Source organism: Spinacia oleracea, chromosome 1, assembly GCF_020520425.1.
Source record: "Spinacia oleracea cultivar Varoflay chromosome 1, BTI_SOV_V1, whole genome shotgun sequence".
In the NCBI taxonomy this organism is placed as follows: domain Eukaryota; kingdom Viridiplantae; phylum Streptophyta; class Magnoliopsida; order Caryophyllales; family Amaranthaceae; genus Spinacia; species Spinacia oleracea.
The window spans coordinates 119,610,370-119,628,924 of NC_079487.1; the positions used below are offsets into that span (position 1 = coordinate 119,610,370).

Sequence of the window (18,555 nt, forward strand, 5' to 3'; positions counted from 1 at the left end):
CAAATCTAATCAGTAGGTTTAAATTTTAATTGTTTTTTTTATGTTGTCAATTTCTTTTTGAATATTGTTTCATATGAAAAAAGTGTACATAAAAAAAATCAAAGTAAATTGGAGTAAACGCCCAGATGTACCTTTGATATTTTCCACTTGTCATATTAATTAATTTGTTTATTTGACATTTTTATTTATTTTATTATTACACTATTTAGTTTTTATTACATTATTAATTAAAAATAAAAATGTCAAAGCTAATATGATAATAATGTAATATAAAATTAAAAATAAAAATTGTCACAGCTAGGCTGGCCTCATAGTAGTGATTAGGATTGAGGATAGTTTATATATAGTTTGACTAAAAATCATTAGTAATTGATTAGCTTAATGTATACTCCGTAATTTATATTTATAATTAATTAATCTAGTCAATTATTATAAAACTAAAATTGGGTTTGTGGTAGCCACACCACAGTCCACACCACACACCATTTTATTTGTTTGTTATAATACTCAGTTAAGGTTTACATGCTATTCACTAATGAAGCTTCCTTTTATAGGAGGAATTTATTTTGGTCAAGGGTTAACCATTCTATTACTTAAAATATGTTCTAAAAAATTTAAAAAAGTGCATACTTATACTAATATTTTAAACATAAAGTTTTAAACACAATGATGCCACATATTATCATATTAATTTATTAATTTATTTATTTTATCTATTTGTAAACATTTCTTTTGTTTTCTTCATTACCTATCATTTCTTCTTATTATCCTTAATATATTTTCTCATACAGTTCCAATTTCAATTCTAATGCATGATTAATCTTTTATTATTTTAAAATTTCGTATCATAATCTATGTTATATAAAGACAATATAACAGAAAAGTATAAATTAAGAAACTCCTGCCTCACACGGGTTAAAAACTAGTAAACCTAAAATATAAGTAAACTGAAGTAAGTGTCCAGATGATATACCATTAGTTATCTGAGAAAAAAAGTACTCCCATTATTTATGTACTCCGTTGCATAAGTTAAAAGTTAGCTAGATAATTATGTCAAAATTAAGGGTCCATTTGTTATTGTTTTTCATTTTTCAGTTTTTTGCTTTAAGAAACTAAAAACAATAACTATAGAAAATAGATCTAACTTTTTGTTGTTTATTTTCAAAATTAACATGATTATTATACATCGTTATAAATAATGTTATGTCCATAGTTCACCTTAATCATATGACCTTTAAAATTATAAAATAACAAATAAAATTGGTAGTTATACCGACCGAGCACTAAAATTGGTATTTGGTAGCCACACTCCATTTTATTAATTCATTATAATACTCAGTTTCAGATCAATAATAAATTATTCAAGTCACATTGAAATCAAATAATTGTTTCTATTTGGGTAATTTTAGTTTGGGTCAATCTTGATCGGGTCCAACGAATTTTCTAAGTGAAAGAAAAGTCTTAAAAAATAAAAGAATTCAATTTGTGTAGAAAGGATAGAAATTGGGGGGAAAATGAGCTTCATAAGATTAGTGTGACCTTCAACTTGAAAATAACTTCGACCACTAGACCATTTGCAATCAATAGTTATTTAGTTTTTAAAATCAGTCACTTAGGGGTTAATTGACCCCTCTTCGTATAAGGTGGATCCGCCCATGGAAGTTGATTGGTGCACACTTTAATATTGGGTATTGACGAGTATTTTAAAAGGAGTTTATTTTGTTTGAACTTGCTGTAACTTAGAACAGTTTCCCTAGATATTGTTAAAAGCAAAATAAATTCCCTATTTGCATTGTGTTTAAAACTAATTCCCACAATACTTTTCACGTAGGATCGGTATTAGCTCCGGATTTTTTTATATTTTAAACAGTAGAACCTCTAATACCATTAGCGGTTTTAATACTAAAATCGCTAATGATAATAGCGGTTCTAATACTAAAACCGCTAATGATAATAGCGGTTCTAAGACTCTTATGGCTCCTTCAAATGCTGACCAACAAGTTGCTTTATCACTTTATTTTGCTGCACTCATTATTTGGCTTTATCACTGTAGTGTCGCTGCAACCGGCAATGGATGTAGTGTAGGAACATATAGATGCATAAAGCGGAATTTCAGGAAACAATTTCCTAACATCTATCACAGGATCTCATGCATAACAATAGTATAGATCAGATTAAGTCGAAAGAATAATCACCTTTGAAGCGTGTTCTCCCGTTCGTATGCAAGCTTCGAAGATCTTAGAGCCCCACTTGTTGCTCCTCTACTCAGTCCACAAGCACGAATTGAATCCCACGTATGCTAGTACGGAAGAGAACGATCACAATCTGTCTCTTGCTTTGTTTGGGATGTACGGCGTTTAGAGAATTAGAATTAGGGTTTTTGTGTTTTTTTTGTCAGATATTGAATGAACGTGATTTTTAAATCCCTGACATTATAACTATTATAATGTGAGAGTTTTAGGTTAACTCAAAACCAAAGCCCAACATTCTTCCCTTAACAGACCGGTTGCCATCGGGCCTTTTGGGCCCATTCCAATTAATGCTTATATGTGTGACCTTATAGGATTAATATATTTTAGTTGTAGGTCCAATCAATATTGTCCTGCTAATCACATTTATTCTCTAGCAAGCAAATATGATTACTAAAATAATTAACTTATTATCTTCATAATTAATTCCTATTTATATTTAGTAATTGCCGGAAATGTCTAAGGACATAATTCCTTCAATCTCCCACTTGTCCGAAGACAAGAACGCAATGCTAAATTCCTTAAGTCTCTTAATGCCAAAATTTGATAACACACTGTTATTCTCAAATTCTAGTTTCTTGATCGCCGAGTTCGAACTGTTCAAATAAAGATTAACTTTTAATCCCATTCCGCATGGCCATGCAATTTTCAGTTCTCGCTCATCAAGAGGCCCAGACACCATTCCTATCAAATAGGAGGACTTATTCACTCTTGTATGACCATAACTCCCACTCAATTCTTAGCCCACCTGATCACTGCCTTTATAACCTCCTTTTACGGCGCGGCGTTTAACAGCGTCAAAGTTAAACTAATTGTCTCGTGGTTATTAAGACATACTCATGTCTAAGGAATCCACTAAATATAGAAGTTTGATTCTACTTTTAGAATCTAGTTAGGTCAAGTCACAATGCATCAAGTATACATCCATATAATCAATTAGACATCCCTATGTCTCCATAGCCCATGGAACTGCACTATCAATTAATTACATGCTAGTCTTCACATAAATCACTTATGTCCAATTTAGTGATTTAGACTAGGGACTTAATAAGTTGTGATTTCAGTTCACTTTATAGGGTTTCATTATCAAAACGTTTTCGATAATCCTATTTGAAAACACAAGTTATTTGGACATTTTATTTAATACTAAACCAAACAATTAAATAAGAATGAACTTTTATTGATAAACATTCAAAGCATAATAAATGTCTTTACAATTGTAAACATAAAGTAAACAAACTAAAGCCATTCTCCCATATGCCTAAGCCCCATAGACCTAGTATGACTCTCATGCTTAGGTTGAGCAAGCGGTTTAGTCAGAGGATCAACCACGTTATCCTCAGTATGAACCTTGCTTACTTTCACATCCCCTCTTTCAACGATCTCTCGAATAAGATGGAATCTCCTGAGCACATGTTTGGATTTTTGGTGCGATCTGGGTTCCTTGGACTGAGAAATGGCACCATTGTTGTCACAATATAACTCAACGCCATTTTCAATGCTAGGAACTACACCAAGTTCACTAATGAACTTTTTTATCCAAACAGCTTCTTTTGCTGCATCACTTGCTGCAATATACTCAGCCTCTGTTGTAGAATCTGCGATGGTACTCTGCTTAGAACTCTTCCAGCTCACAGCCCCTCCATTTAGACAAAATATGAAACCAGATTGTGATCGAAAATCATCTTTGTCACTTTGGAAGCTTGCATCGGTGTATCCAGTGGCAACCAACTCATTATCTCCACCATAGACCAAGAAATCATCCTTAGTCCTTCTTAAGTACTTAAGGATATTCTTTGCTGCCATCCAGTGCGCCTCTCCTGGGTTTGACTGGTATCTGCTGCACATACTCAAAGCATATGCAACATCCGGTCGAGTGCATACCATGGCATACATAATGGACCCTACTGCAGAGGCATAAGGAACATTACTCATGCGCTTGACCTCATCAGGTGTCGAAGGACACTGAGTCTTGCCAAGTGAAATGCCATGTTGCATGGGAATGAAACCTCTTTTGGAGTTTTCCAGCTTGAACCTTGCAAGAACCTTATCAATATAAGTCTCTTGGCTAAGTCCAATCAGCCTTTTGGATCTATCTCTATGGATCCTTATTCCCAAGATGTATTCAGCTTCTCCTAGGTCTTTCATGGAAAAACAACTTTTAAGCCATTCCTTGACTGACTCAAGCATGGTCTTGTCGTTTCCTATGAGAAGTATGTCATCCACATACAAGACTAGGAAAGCAATACTACTCCCACTCAACTTCTTGTATATACAAGATTCCTCTTCATTTCTGAGGAAGCCAAAAGATTTGACTGCCTCATCAAATCTGAGGTTCCAACTCCGGGATGCTTGCTTAAGCCCATAAATGGACTTCTTAAGCTTGCAAACTTTTCTTGGACTGTTTGGATCTTCAAAACCTTGTGGTTGTGTCATGTACACATCCTCTTTCAAGAACCCATTCAAGAAAGCGGTTTTGACGTCCATCTGCCAGATCTCATAGTCATGAAAGGCAGCAATCGCAAGAATTATCCTAATGGATTTCAGCATGGCTACTGGTGAAAAGGTTTCATCATAGTCAATACCATGAATTTGTCTAAAACCTTTTGCCACTAGTCTTGCCTTAAAGACATCAATGTTTCCATCTTTGTCCTTTTTCAGTTTGAAAATCCATTTGCAACCTATGGGTTTAACCCCATCAGGAAAAGCAACCAAGTCCCATACTTGATTTTCAAACATCGAATCCATTTCGGATCTCATGGCTTCAAGCCATTTCTCGGAGTCTTGACTCGTCAAAGCATTTGTGTAGCTAGTAGGTTCCTCATGTTCTAAAATCTCTATTTCAGAACTTTCAGTCAAAAGGAAATCAATATATCTCTTTGACGGAATGACAGTCCTACTAGACCTACGTTGGGGTACAACAGGAGAAGTTTCCACCTCATTAGGTTGAGGGACTTCGCATGGATTATCTCCAAGTGGGACGGTAGAAGGCGCATGAATGGAATGCACCGCCTCCTGAGCATTTTCATGCTGGGTCGTCTCTGACGAGGTGTGAACCTCATCCATTTGTTGCTCATCTCGAATTTCTTCGAGATATACATTACTCCCACTTGTTTTTCTGGAAATAAACTCCTTTTCCAGAAAGACACCATCGCGAGCAACAAACACTTTGTTTTCGCTTTGATTGTAGAAGTAGTATCCCTTAGTCTGTTTTGGGTAACCCACAAAAAGACACTTATCGGACTTGGGTGAAAGCTTATCAGAAAGTAAACGTTTTACATAAACTTCACAACCCCATGTCCTTAGAAAAGACAATTTCGGAACTTTTCCAGTCCACATCTCATATGGCGTCTTTTCTACTGCTTTGGACGGAGCTCTGTTGAGTGTGAATGCCGCTGTTTCAAGCGCAAATCCCCAAAATGAGGCAGGAAGGTTAGCAAGACTCATCATGGACCGAACCATATCTAATAAAGTTCGATTCCTTCTTTCGGAAACCCCATTCAACTGTGGTGTCCCTGGTGGAGTCAATTGCGAAAGTATTCCACAATCTTTCAAATGATCACCAAACTCTTGAGATAAATATTCACCACCACGATCGGATCGCAATGCTTTAATTTTCTTTCCAAGTTGGTTTTGTACTTCATTTTGGAATTCCTTGAACTTTTCAAAGGATTCCGACTTATGTCGCATGAGGTAAACATATCCAAATCTGCTCACATCATCAGTAAAAGTAATGAAATACCCGTACCCTCCCCTAGCCAAAGTACTCATAGGTCCGCACACATCAGTATGTATGAGGGCTAAAAGATCATTGGCCCTTTCACTTGAGCCTGTGAAAGGAGATTTTGTCATTTTCCCCATTAAGCAAAACTCACATACTTCAAATGATTCAAAATCAAATGATTTGAGAATTCCATCCTTATGAAGTTTCTCTATGCGCTTTGAGCTTATGTGGCCTAATCGACAATGCCATAGGTAAGTAGGGTTCAAATCATTTGGTTTGTGTTTCTTGTTTTCTATGTGATAGATATGGTTTTGTAAGTCTAGTACATACAAACCATTTGATAATTTAGCAGAGACATAGAACATACCATTCAAATATGCTGAACAACAATTATTCATAATTTGAAATGAAAAACCTTCCGAATCCAAAATCGGAATAGAAATTATGTTCTTGGTAATAACTGGAACGTAATAACAATTATAAAGTTCTAACATTAAACCAGAAGGCAAGCGTAAACTATAATCTCCTACAGCTAAAGCAGCAACTCTTGCTCCATTGCCTACTCGGAGATCCACTTCGCCTTTGCTCAAGCTCCTACTTCTTTTTAGTCCCTGCACATTACCTATAATGTGAGATCCACACACTAGTGGAAAAAATACCTGTTGAGGGGGGCATTTTGGGCTTATTGAGGCGAACATGGCCCGCTTCAACAGACGTGGCTTCAACAGCTCACTTAGCTGTTGAGGCGAGCTTTGTTCGCCTCAACAGGTCATCTGTTGTGGGGGGCTTTCAAAAGCCCGCCTCAACAGCCCAAAACTAAAGGAAAAATTAAGGACCTGTTGTGGGGGGCATTACCAAAAGCCCGCCTCAACAGAGTAGTCTATTGAGGGGGCCCTTAAAAAGCCCGCCTCATTAGCTCGCCAAATTGAATTATTGTTTTTGTTTTGGAATTTGAAATGTAATTATTCATATTCATATTGATATTGAATCCAATATAATGGATCGAAATTCCAACAATAACAAGAACTTCCGAGACAAAAATTTGAAATCCTTTGGGAAAATACAAGAACAATTTTATTCATATTGAATTAAATAACTTATCCAGCAATACATTATTAAATAAATTAACACTTTCTATATATAAGTATATATGATTACATCAAGTTACATTTATCAAAAAATATGAGTATTTTTTTAAGTCTTCAATTCGGAGGATCTAGGTACTTCACCATTTGATAAACCTGCAAAAACAATTAGCAATAAAGATTAAACTAAGAAGTGAACAAACCAATAAGAAAAGATCCACCAAATAAAAAACAAATACGTACATAGAAATTAGAAATTAAATTTAGAACAAATAGGTTTACATTAATTTATTCTAAACATTAAAAAATTAAATATATCTTTTAGATTGTATGCATTTTACATATTATTTGAAGTTCTTAGGAAAAAAAACTGGTAAAATTAATATATATATAAAAATTATAGTTCTTAGAAAAACTGGTAAAATTAATTTTTTTAAAAAAATTTTAAAGCGGAAAATAAAAGTGATCGATGAATCCAATATAATGGATCGTAATTCCAACAAAATCGGCCGTTTAGAGTTTTATTATCGATCTAGATCTAAAATCCAATGAAAACATAAAATTAAGAAAAATTAAATAAATTACCGATAATTTCCATAAAATAAGAAAATCAAAGAACCTAAAGTGTTTTTTAAAAAAATCAAGAGATATTTCCAATGAATTCAGAATAACAATTAAAAAATTCAACAGGTTATCCAAAATAAAACAAAAAAAATGAAAATTATGAGGAAACTTGCCGTTTAAAACATTCTCCTCGTTCGTTTCGCCTTCTGCACCGCCATCCCCTCGTTAGTTCCGCCGTCTCCATCTCATATTGAAATATTGACTCGTTTAAATTTCACCGGCGCCACCTACACGATCTCGTCCATCGCCGTTAACATCTGACTCTTCGTCGGAGTTTCAAAAAACACATAAACATTATTCATCTTGATAGATTAATAAGGGTTTTTTTTAGGGGAAAGAGATTAAGAAGATGAACGAGAGGAATTAAATGCAAATGTGAGAGGATAAGTAAAATGAAATCGCAAAAAAAAAATGAAGAAGAGAAAAGATCAGATCTAAGGAAATAAGGAGAGAGAGAGAAAAAACGGCTAAGGAAATAAGGAGAGAGAAGGAATGAGATATAAAAACCCTAATCAAATCACCTGATTTAATTTGGGCGGGTCTATTGAAGCGAACATTTATTGTTCGGCCCAATAGCCTTGATTTGGTTGAAGCGAACAACACCAAAGCCCGCTCTAATAGACTTTGTTGAAGCGAACAATTAGAAGCCCGCCTCGATATCTCATTAAAATCTTTGACCCGCGTTGACTTAGTGGTTGTTGAGGCGTGCTTTTAAATGCCCCCCTCAACAAGGGGGCTGCAACAGGGGTTTTTTCCACTAGTGACAAGCGGTATCAAATACCCAAGAAGCAGTTGTAGCTAAATTAACTTCTATGACATAGATACCTGAAGTTAAAGCACCAGTCTTCTTATCCTCCAGATATTTGGGGCAGTTCCTCTTCCAATGACCAATCTTGTGGCAGTGGTAGCACTCATGTTGAGCAGCTACCTTAGCCTTGGGAGTGGCCTTTGGCTTGGTTGAAGAGTTCTCATTGGCAACTACCTTGCCCTTGTTCTTCTTCATGGGAGCCCCTTTCTTCTTGAACTGCTTACCTTTACTAACCATTAGAACATCCTTATGTTTAGGTTTACTTGGTAAGTTTCTCTCAGCCTGAATTAGTGAACCATGCAACTCTTGCAGGGTAGCCTCCCCTCCTTGCATGTAGAAGTTCAACTTAAAGTTATGAAAATCTTCAGGCAAGGATCTGATGACTATGTCAGTTGCCAGGTCCTTAGGATAAGGGAAACCCAATTTCTCCATGGTCTGAAAATGTCCAATCAAATCGAACACATGCGGACCAACGGGCTTCCCTTCTTCCAACTTGGAATCCAGAAGTTTGCAGTTTGCTTCAAATCTCTCCAATCTAGCATTTTTCTGAAACAAAGTTTTCAGTTGCTGGATTATGCTGTAGGCATCCAGACCATCAAAACGTTTTTGATACTCTGGTTCCATGCAAGCAAGCATCAAGCATGTTACTTGCAAGGAGTTATCCTCTAGAGTTTGTCTAGCTCGCTTTTGAGCTGCAGTAGCATTTTCTGGCAAGGGTTCAGGGAGAGGATTGTCAAGAACACTTTCTTTTCCTTCCGCTCTGAGAACAATTCTCACAGCCATTTGCCATTGTAGGAAGTTGGTAGCATTCAGTTTGTCTTTTTCAATTAGAGAGCGCAAGTTAAAAGTAGAGTTGTTTGCACCAGACATGATAACTACAATAAAAAGTAAAGCAAGATTCAATATAATGTTTATCAAAAGTAGCAAAACAAATTCAATTCACTACTACCCTTTATTCAAAATTAGAAGTCCCCATTGAATAAAGAATTAACCAAGATCCCCTCCCACTACAATTAAACGGACTTTGGCCCTGCTACTTTAATTTATAGTATTCGAGGTAAGTAAACATTTTACTAATTATAACTGATTATAACTCTTGGTAGACAGGTTAACAACTCTTTGTATTTTCCTATCTCTTAGCTTCAAAACCCAAAACTTTGTCTTTTGATAGTTTTGTTGAGTTAAACCAAACATTAACATGTAAGTTTCAAAAACCTACCATACTATCCCCGGAATTATAAGCAACACCCTGCTTTGGCAGAACCTATTACTCATGATCTAAGGCTTTATAGGTGTTGTATGGAAAAGCACATAAACTCAATATTATTTGGGACCTAAGTTTACTATGTTGGTTAATTAAAAGTGAACACATTGCTTTAAATAACCACATACATAAACTCAATAGGCATTTTAAGGCAATATAAAATGCATAAAAAAAATAAATGTGATCCTAGTATGGCCCCTAAAAAATAAGCTCAAATCTTCTTAGGTTCCTGTTCAGCTTTCTTGGATCTCCATCCTTGAATTTTTGATTGAACCTTCTTACTTCATCGAACTCATAATACGAACTTTATAATCTAATTTAAACTTTTAAATTAAATTACAACAATACAGAACGATGCGCAGATCGTATTTCAAAATTTACAAGAATACAAAACGATACGCATATCGTATTTTCTATCCTATTTTGGGCCATACTAGTCACTTGCCTATAGCAAAATATCATAATATTCCATACACGCATATAATATTAAAATATATTAGACAAAAATTATTTACTTATTAACTATTAATAAGCAAATAACATTTCCAAAATAATACAAAAAAACTTAAACAATTTAAGTTTAACGTTATTTGGGAAACTTTATTATTTTAATTCAATTACTATTTAAATATGGCTAGAATAATCTTATTAATCAAAAATTTGCATTTGAAAGGAAATTTATTGATTTATGCTCAACATTGAAAATATGTTTTTTTAAAAAAATATTTTCAAGTTACTCAAAATATATTTTGGAAATTATTTTTAATTTAGAAGAACTAAACCCAAGTTAATTTCCAACTCTTCTTATCAATTTCAATTAATAAATGAGAATCGAACCAAAACACCAAATTTCCAAAACCTTCAACCCAGACTATTTCCCAAAACCTTTTGGAAAACAATCTTTAATTTGAGAAAATTTCTAACTTTTCCAAAAAATTAGGAGATCTTATTTCCAATTTTTAATTCCCTTTTCCCGCCGGAACGCCGCCCTAATTATCCTCCACCGTGGCTCCACCGTCGCGGGTGGTGGCCACCCAGCCATGGAGGTTGTTATTTTAATTTGGGTAACAATTACCTAAATTAAATTAATCTTTATTCAACTTTTGTTAAAGATTAACAATTTAATTAGGGTTTAATTATCCGAAAATAATGGCAAAAAAATTTGAATAAATTAACAATCCTTAAACTGAATTTTAGGGTTGTTAGAAGTTAGATTTCAATTTAAACTCTTTATTAAAATTAAATCTAACAAGAATTCAAAATTTAAGGCATAATTATCTCATTTTATTCAAATAATTCAAGAAAATAACAATTATTGTCCGAAAAATTAGAATTAAATTACCAGGCAGATCTATTGAATTTTCTTAACAAATAAAATCAAAAATTTTAATTGTTATCCTTAAATTTTATGATTAATCGAATTAAACATAAAAATTAACCAAATTCAATAATTAATATACAAAAATTCCTAAAATTAGTTAAAAAATTACCAAAAAATTTCGGCTATTGTATAAAAATTAGGGGATAATCAGTAGATTTATTTAACAAATTAAAAATCAAATATTTAATTGTTAACAAATTATTTCCATGATTAATCTTATTAACCATTAAATAATTTAAAATCTGACGAATTTAATTTTAAAAAATCCAAAAATTTTTATGTGATATTAACTGTTAATTTCGACCCTGTGATAAAAATTTCGGAATTTTATAAATTTATTTTGAGCAAAAATTAATTAAATCACGATTTAATGATTCCAATCAATTAATATCATATATTAATTGTGCAAATTCAAGCCATAAATAAATCTTCCCTTAATTGAATCAAAATAATAATGTTGCATACAATCATGATCATAAAATATTATGCAAGAGACTAAAACTGATACCACTGTAGGAACATATAGATGCATAAAGCGGAATTTCAGGAAACAATTTCCTAACATCTATCACAGGATCTCATGCATAACAATAGTATAGATCAGATTAAGTCGAAAGAATAATCACCTTTGAAGCGTGTTCTCCCGTTCGTATGCAAGCTTCGAAGATCTTAGAGCGTCCACAAGCACGAATTGAATCCCACGTATGCTAGTACGGAAGAGAACGATCACAATCTGTCTCTTGCTTTGTTTGGGATGTACGGCGTTTAGAGAATTAGAATTAGGGTTTTTGTGTTTTTTTTGTCATATATTGAATGAACGTGATTTTTAAATCTCTGACATTATAACTATTATAATGTGAGAGTTTTAGGTTAACACAAAACCAAAGCCCAACATTCTTCCCTTAACAGACCGGTTGCCATCGGGCCTTTTGGGCCCATTCCAATTAATGCTTATATGTGTGACCTTATAGGATTAATATATTTTAGTTGTAGGTCCAATCAATATTGTCCTGCTAATCACATTTATTCTCTAGCAAGCAAATATGATTACTAAAATAATTAACTTATTATCTTCATAATTAATTCCTATTTATATTTAGTAATTGCTGGAAATGTGTAAGGACATAATTCCTTCATGTAGACATTGTTGTTGTCGTCTCCTTGAACAGGTGTTGAGACCGAGATTGCTATTATGGACTTATGGCGAGTATGAGGATGGTGGGAGTCCACCTTGAAGCTCCTCCCATGGCGGAAGAAAGTTATGGAATTTGTGATTCTTGCAGGAGAGAGAGAAATTAGGGAGTGAGAAGCGATGGTTTTGGTTTAGTTCCGGTAAGAAGGTGACGGTTTTGGTTTTAGTTCCGGTCAGAAATGTTGTGCAGCACGACATCAACACCGCAATACACTCTACCATTTCAACACCCACCAAAAATAAATTGGACAAAGCTCCCAAATCAATTATGAATTAAGCAACGACCTTAGAGAAAATACAAACCCCAAATCAAAATAACTAGAAAGTTTGAGTATCTACCCTCCATAATCAGATTTGCTGGGAATGTAATTTTCGGAGGGATCGAACAATCATCTTGTTCTGAAATTTAGATATTCCAGTTTAGCAAATGGATTTTTGTGACATTAAAAAACTGAACGAAAAGGGGAATTAAACCCTAAAATTGAATGACCTTGAGTTTGAATGGGGCGAATCTTCGTCGGCTGTGGGAAGAGAGAGATTATAGTCGTGGGTGTTTGAATTTCTGAGAGATTAAACAGTGATCCGTGTTGCAACTTCAAATCCATCAAACTCACACATACGCAGGATATTCAGGAAACAGTAGGAGTACTGGAGTAGTAGAACCGCTATTTCCGTAAACTGTTCAATTTCTTTTTAAAATAAAAATAGCTAATACCCGATCCTACGTGGACGGTATCGTGGGAATTAGTTTTAAAACCGATGTAAAAAGGGAATTTATTTTGCTTTTAACAATATCTAGGGAAATCGTTCTGTAACTTACTCGGCCATAATTAAAGTGTTAGTACCCGGTTCACCTTTAGGGTTAATCCAGATTCATGGCGAGTTCTGGGTGGATAGGTTTCAGTCCCCTCTCAATTGTTGTTGCGCGGGGGATCGAATACGTTCTCCCTATCAAGTTCAGCCTCAATCACCATTAAACCAACAAATAATTAGTCCGTATAGTTTAATTATGGACTATGTTAAATTACTTTGTTTGAAGTTATTGTGTGACTATTGCGTTACCATGACAAAAAGTGATATAAAATCAGTAAATCACCCATTCCCCGACCAATTGTCTGTTGGTTCAGTGGTGATTGAGACTGAACTTGGTAGGGAGAACTCGTGTTCGATCCCTGCAACAACAATTGGGAGAGGACTGGAACCTATCCACCTAGAACTCGCCTCAAATCTGAATTAGCCTTAAGGGTGAACCGAGTGCTAATACCAAAAAAAAACCCATTCCCCTGCCTCTGACGCTGAATAGGACTATGGGCCGGCAGTCAGGCACGAAGGAAACGCATAACAGGCCCCCATAAAAATGAGGCCTCTGATTCCTGTGATACATACATGTGAGCAAGTATTGAATTGTGGGTTTGTGGCCTAGCTGAGTAGGGAGAGTGGGAAAGAGATTTTGACCTTGATATAAGCCCATAAGTTACAATGATTGAACCTTAGTACCTTACTACTGGGGTGGCAAATGGCAATTCGGGACATTGAACCTTAGTCCCCTACTATTGGGGTGGCAATTCGGGTCAATGAGTTAGGTCCAGGTCTGATTTCGGGTTATATTCAGGTTTGGTTGCGGGTTAGGTTCATGTTTGGTTCCGATATTATTTCCGATTGTGCAAAAAACATCAGAAATAATGTAAGTCTTAATATTACTACAAAATAAGATAAATAGGTTAAATTGAGTTGAGTTTAAGGTCATTGAGGTTCGATTCAGGTCGAGTTTGGATTTCTCTCAGTAATTTAGGTAGGGTTTGATTCGAGTTATCAGGTTGGGTTAGGGCTTACCATCTCCACTTATTACTCTTTATCTCAGTACCTCTTTTCCATTTATAATTGCATTTAATTTATTTATTTTTATCTTTAATTTTCAGGGACCTGTTATTTTTTAAAAGTATCACAGTGTCCTAATCATGAGTGATATGTCAAAAATGGACTCGATACGACCTAAAATTATTTGATTTTGAACAAGATTTAAGTTTGAAGAAACCTATAGGAGACCAAGCAGCAAAACATCTGACACATTAAAATCATTCTGTAAATTTCAATAAAATCAAATCAAATCAAATCAAAACTCGAACTCACTCATTAGTTCCAACAAAGAATATAGAGTCCGACTCATTAGTTTGAACATAAACAGGGCATTACTCGACTTTAGTTTACTCATTTACAAACTGAGATGCTAATTAGAAACTTGGAAATTGTTCAACACATATGAAGCCCAACAATGCCCATAACCTTAATTACCTTTTTGACAAGCCCATTAGTAAATCAAAATTTACTACTTATGGTAATAATTAATGGCTGCATACCTATCCAGCCAGTAATAGCTGCATACGCACACAAACGACGCGTATCATTGGCTTTTTTGCTCTACACGCAAAACCCGCAGCAAATCCACAAGCACTCTCTCTCTCTCTCATCTTTCAAGTTGATTTTTCATTGAAACACCGTCAAATTTCTGAGATTTCTCTCTCATGACCGACAAATTGTGATTAAATCATCATCTACGGCGATAAATCGCCATCAACCAGTCCTCAATCAAACCCTAACTCCGTCGCAATAACCTCCGTCAAAGTCTTCATCAAAATGTTGGAGAAGTCGGCGGAGAAAGATGATGATGAAAAAGAGGAGAAATCATGGAGTTCTTGGAGGAGATAAGGTGGGGAGATATGGTGGGAGCGAGGTATACTATAAGGCTGGGTTTGTTGATGGATTGACAGATAAACATCGAAAGGAGTTTAAGATGATCAAGATTTCAGTTGAATGTTTATTCATTCTTTTGATAAAGGAGTTTTCTTTTTCTATAATTTTTTTTGGGGTTAAAAGTTTTTTCTATTCATAATTTATAAGGCCCCCCCTAGTAATTTCTGAATATTGATTCAGAATTTGTTATGTTCAGTTTATAATTGATCATGTTCAACTTATAAAAGATGATGTTCAATGTTCAATGTTCAATGTTCAATTTATAACACAAAAAATTCAACTTTATAAAACTATGATATGTTCATAAATAAGAACACTTTTGTGTGATGTTCAGTTTCTCAAGTCTTATGTTCAAATTATACCGAATTATGTTCAACTAGTTAAAAATATTATGATTTTCCGGTAGGAAGGAAAAGGTTAGTTTGAGGCAATTTATGTGTTATATTTTTATTATTATAGCACATACGATTCACCTTATGTTCAATGTATTAGATCATATGTTCATTTAATCATTACATATGTTCAATAATGAACTTTGAACTAACCATTCTCCAATCTAAACAGAAATACAAAAGAAACTTAAACGCCAAGTACTTAAGAAAGTGACGTAAGATATTACTCGTAAATAAGATGTTCAAATGTATTACATATTGATATTCGACGAATAAAATATCTATAATCGTTATATCAAACTATTTATCAAAAATGGCCATAATCTCATCATAGAGCGATACACGAACATCAAGAGAAGTAGACAATCCCGCTATTGAGAGTACCTTCAAAAGGAACCACATGAAATTAATAAAGATAATGAATAATATATTAAGACAAAAAAAAATCTTCAAATATACCTTATTAGCATAATTTAGAGCATACATCGAATATATTACTTTCTTTTTCTTAGATTGAGATCCAAATCCACCCTAAAATGTACTAAAACACAAATTGAAGTGAAATGTTCAAAACATGACACACAATGTTCATAATTAAGAGAATACATGTTCAAATACTTACACAAAATATTACAAAGGATTAACAACACCCGGTAATGCTCTCTTACCACATATTTCCTTCTAGATATTACAAAAATAAAAATGTTCAGTTTCTCAAGTGTAATTTTCTTGACCACTATTACTTCTTTGCATACTGTTAAAAACAAAGGTAAAAAGGATGTTCAGTTATAATTGTACATTGTACATAATATTAACATCACATGTTTATTATCTGAAAATAAAATAGGTTTATACTAATAACTTAATAGCAACAACAAAAATGTTCACATATAATATAATAATGTTCATACCTTAACACTTTATGTTCAAAGACGAATAAAATTAGTTTCGTATAAATTTAAAACAAAGGCATTCATGTTCAGAATATAAGTGATTCATGTTCAGAATATAAGTGAGATATGTTCAGAATTATTGTAAACAGATTTTACCTAAAACATGCCTGGCCATCCACAACTTCTACTTCCTCAATATCCATCATCTTCGCATCATCACTATTTCCAAAACTCACCTCTTCATTACTCCTAAACAAGAACAAGAGAACACATCAAACATCAGACACATTTCAATCCCCAATTTCGTCCTCCGCCACAAAACCCAACCTCAACAATGCATAATTATGATAGGAATCTCATATTAACAACAAAAATAAAAAGGAAAATCAAAAAATTATCCCCAAAACAAGATAATCTAGGAAATGATTACAAACCAGGGGCAATTTAACGAAGAACAGTTAAACACCCATCATTATAAACTAAAATCATATTTAAAAAAAAAGGGTAATAGCAATACTAAGAAAACAAAATGCGGATTTACTCCACTTAATTAGCTAGAAATTAAAGTTTTCAGACTAGCAAATTGAATAAGAAAAGAGAAGATTAAAAGGAAAATTAGCGAAAAGATAAACGGAACTGAACAAAAATACCTTGGGGTGATTAATTGCTGCAAAATTATCATAAACAAATCTGAAAAGGGAAGAGGAGAGGGAATGATTTGAAAACAAGCTTGATAAAAGAGAAAAGGGAAAAAAAAGAACACAGAGTCAGGCGCTAAAGAAGGAAGGGGAGATTGCCTCTAAAACTGCATAAACGGCGTCGTTGAAGGTAGTATGCACGCTGAGCTGCGTGCATACCTATCCAGCCAAAAATTTGGGCTACTTAGAGCATCTACAATGGTTAGCTAATTTGACAATTAGCTTGTTATGCCACATAAGATTTCAAGCTAATTCATTATCTAGCTAATTTGTACTCCAATGGCTAGCAACTAGCTTGTTATTTAAATTGGTCCTACTTGTCCCACTTGTCAATTTATTAATTGGAACTTTTGGAAGCTACTCCCTCCATTCCTTTTTGTTGTTCCCATTTCCTTTTTTGGCATTTCTTTTTGTTGTTCCCCTACTGAATCTTTACTATTTTTGGCCATAGTTTTTTTACCAATTTACCCTAAGATTCCCCACTATTTACCAAAAAACCCTAAGATTCTACCCTTTTCCCAACCTAAATTTCACCACTTTCATTATTTTATATTATTCATCCAATTGACCCGTCCCTATCTTCATCTCTCTCCTATTTTCGACCGTATCCTCCTTCCTCTCTCTGTTCCTCTCTCTCCTCCTTCCTCTCTCTGTTTCTCTCTCTCCTCCTTCCTCTCAAGAACATTAGTTCTTCATTTTCCATCTTTCTCCTCTCACTTTTCTCTCTCTCTCCTCCTTCCTCTCTCACTTTTCTCTCTCTATTTCTCTCAAGAACACTAAAATGTTCTTCATTTTTCATTCTTGTTCACCGCCACCTATACCACCACACGTCCGCCACCGCCACCACCCTCCTTCCTCTCTCTGTTTCTCTCAAGAATGCGTATTATGGCTTTAAATGGTGAAATTCGACCATAAAAACTCTAGATCTAGAGTTTTTATGGTCGAATTTAACCTCTAAATCCTTAAAATCGTGAGTGATAGCAAGGATCAAGTGAGTATTAATTTTTTTTGTCGATTTTTCTGGTTGAATTTGGTCGAATTTCTCGGTTGATTTTCGTCTAATTTTTGGGTTAATTTTGGTCGATTTTTGGCTGAGTTTTTGGGTTGATTTTGGCCGATTTTTGGGTTAAATTTCGTCGAATTTTTGGGTTAATTTTGGTCGATTTTTGGCTGAGTTTTTGGGTTGATTTTGGCCGATTTTTGGGTTAAATTTCGTCGAATTTGGTGGTTGATTTTGGGTTGAATTTGTTCGTATTTTAAGGGTTGAATTTGTTCATATTTCTGGGTTGAATTTTGCTAGATTTTTGGTTGAATTTGTTCGATTTTATGGGTTGAATTTGTTCGATTTGGGTTTAATTTGTTGTTCGATTTTCTGGGTTGCATTTGCTCAATTTTCTGGGTTGAATTTGGGTTTTTTTTTGTTGAATTTGCTCGATTTTTTTGGGTTGGTATCTTTTCTGGGTTGATTTTTTCTCAATTTTTTGGGTTTCTATC

General features: G+C 34.2%; 1 long non-coding RNA gene across 1 annotated transcript; it reads right to left on the reverse strand.

Annotated features, from left to right (window-relative positions):
• Positions 1–15,681: 15,681 nt before the first annotated feature.
• On the reverse strand, positions 15,682–17,173 carry LOC130466175 (uncharacterized). The gene is made up of 3 exons (XR_008926189.1): positions 17,014–17,173; positions 16,520–16,612; positions 15,682–15,854 (listed from the first exon to the last, which is right to left on the reverse strand). It is a non-coding gene; the product is annotated as an uncharacterized lncRNA (long non-coding RNA).
• Positions 17,174–18,555: the final 1,382 nt, after the last annotated feature.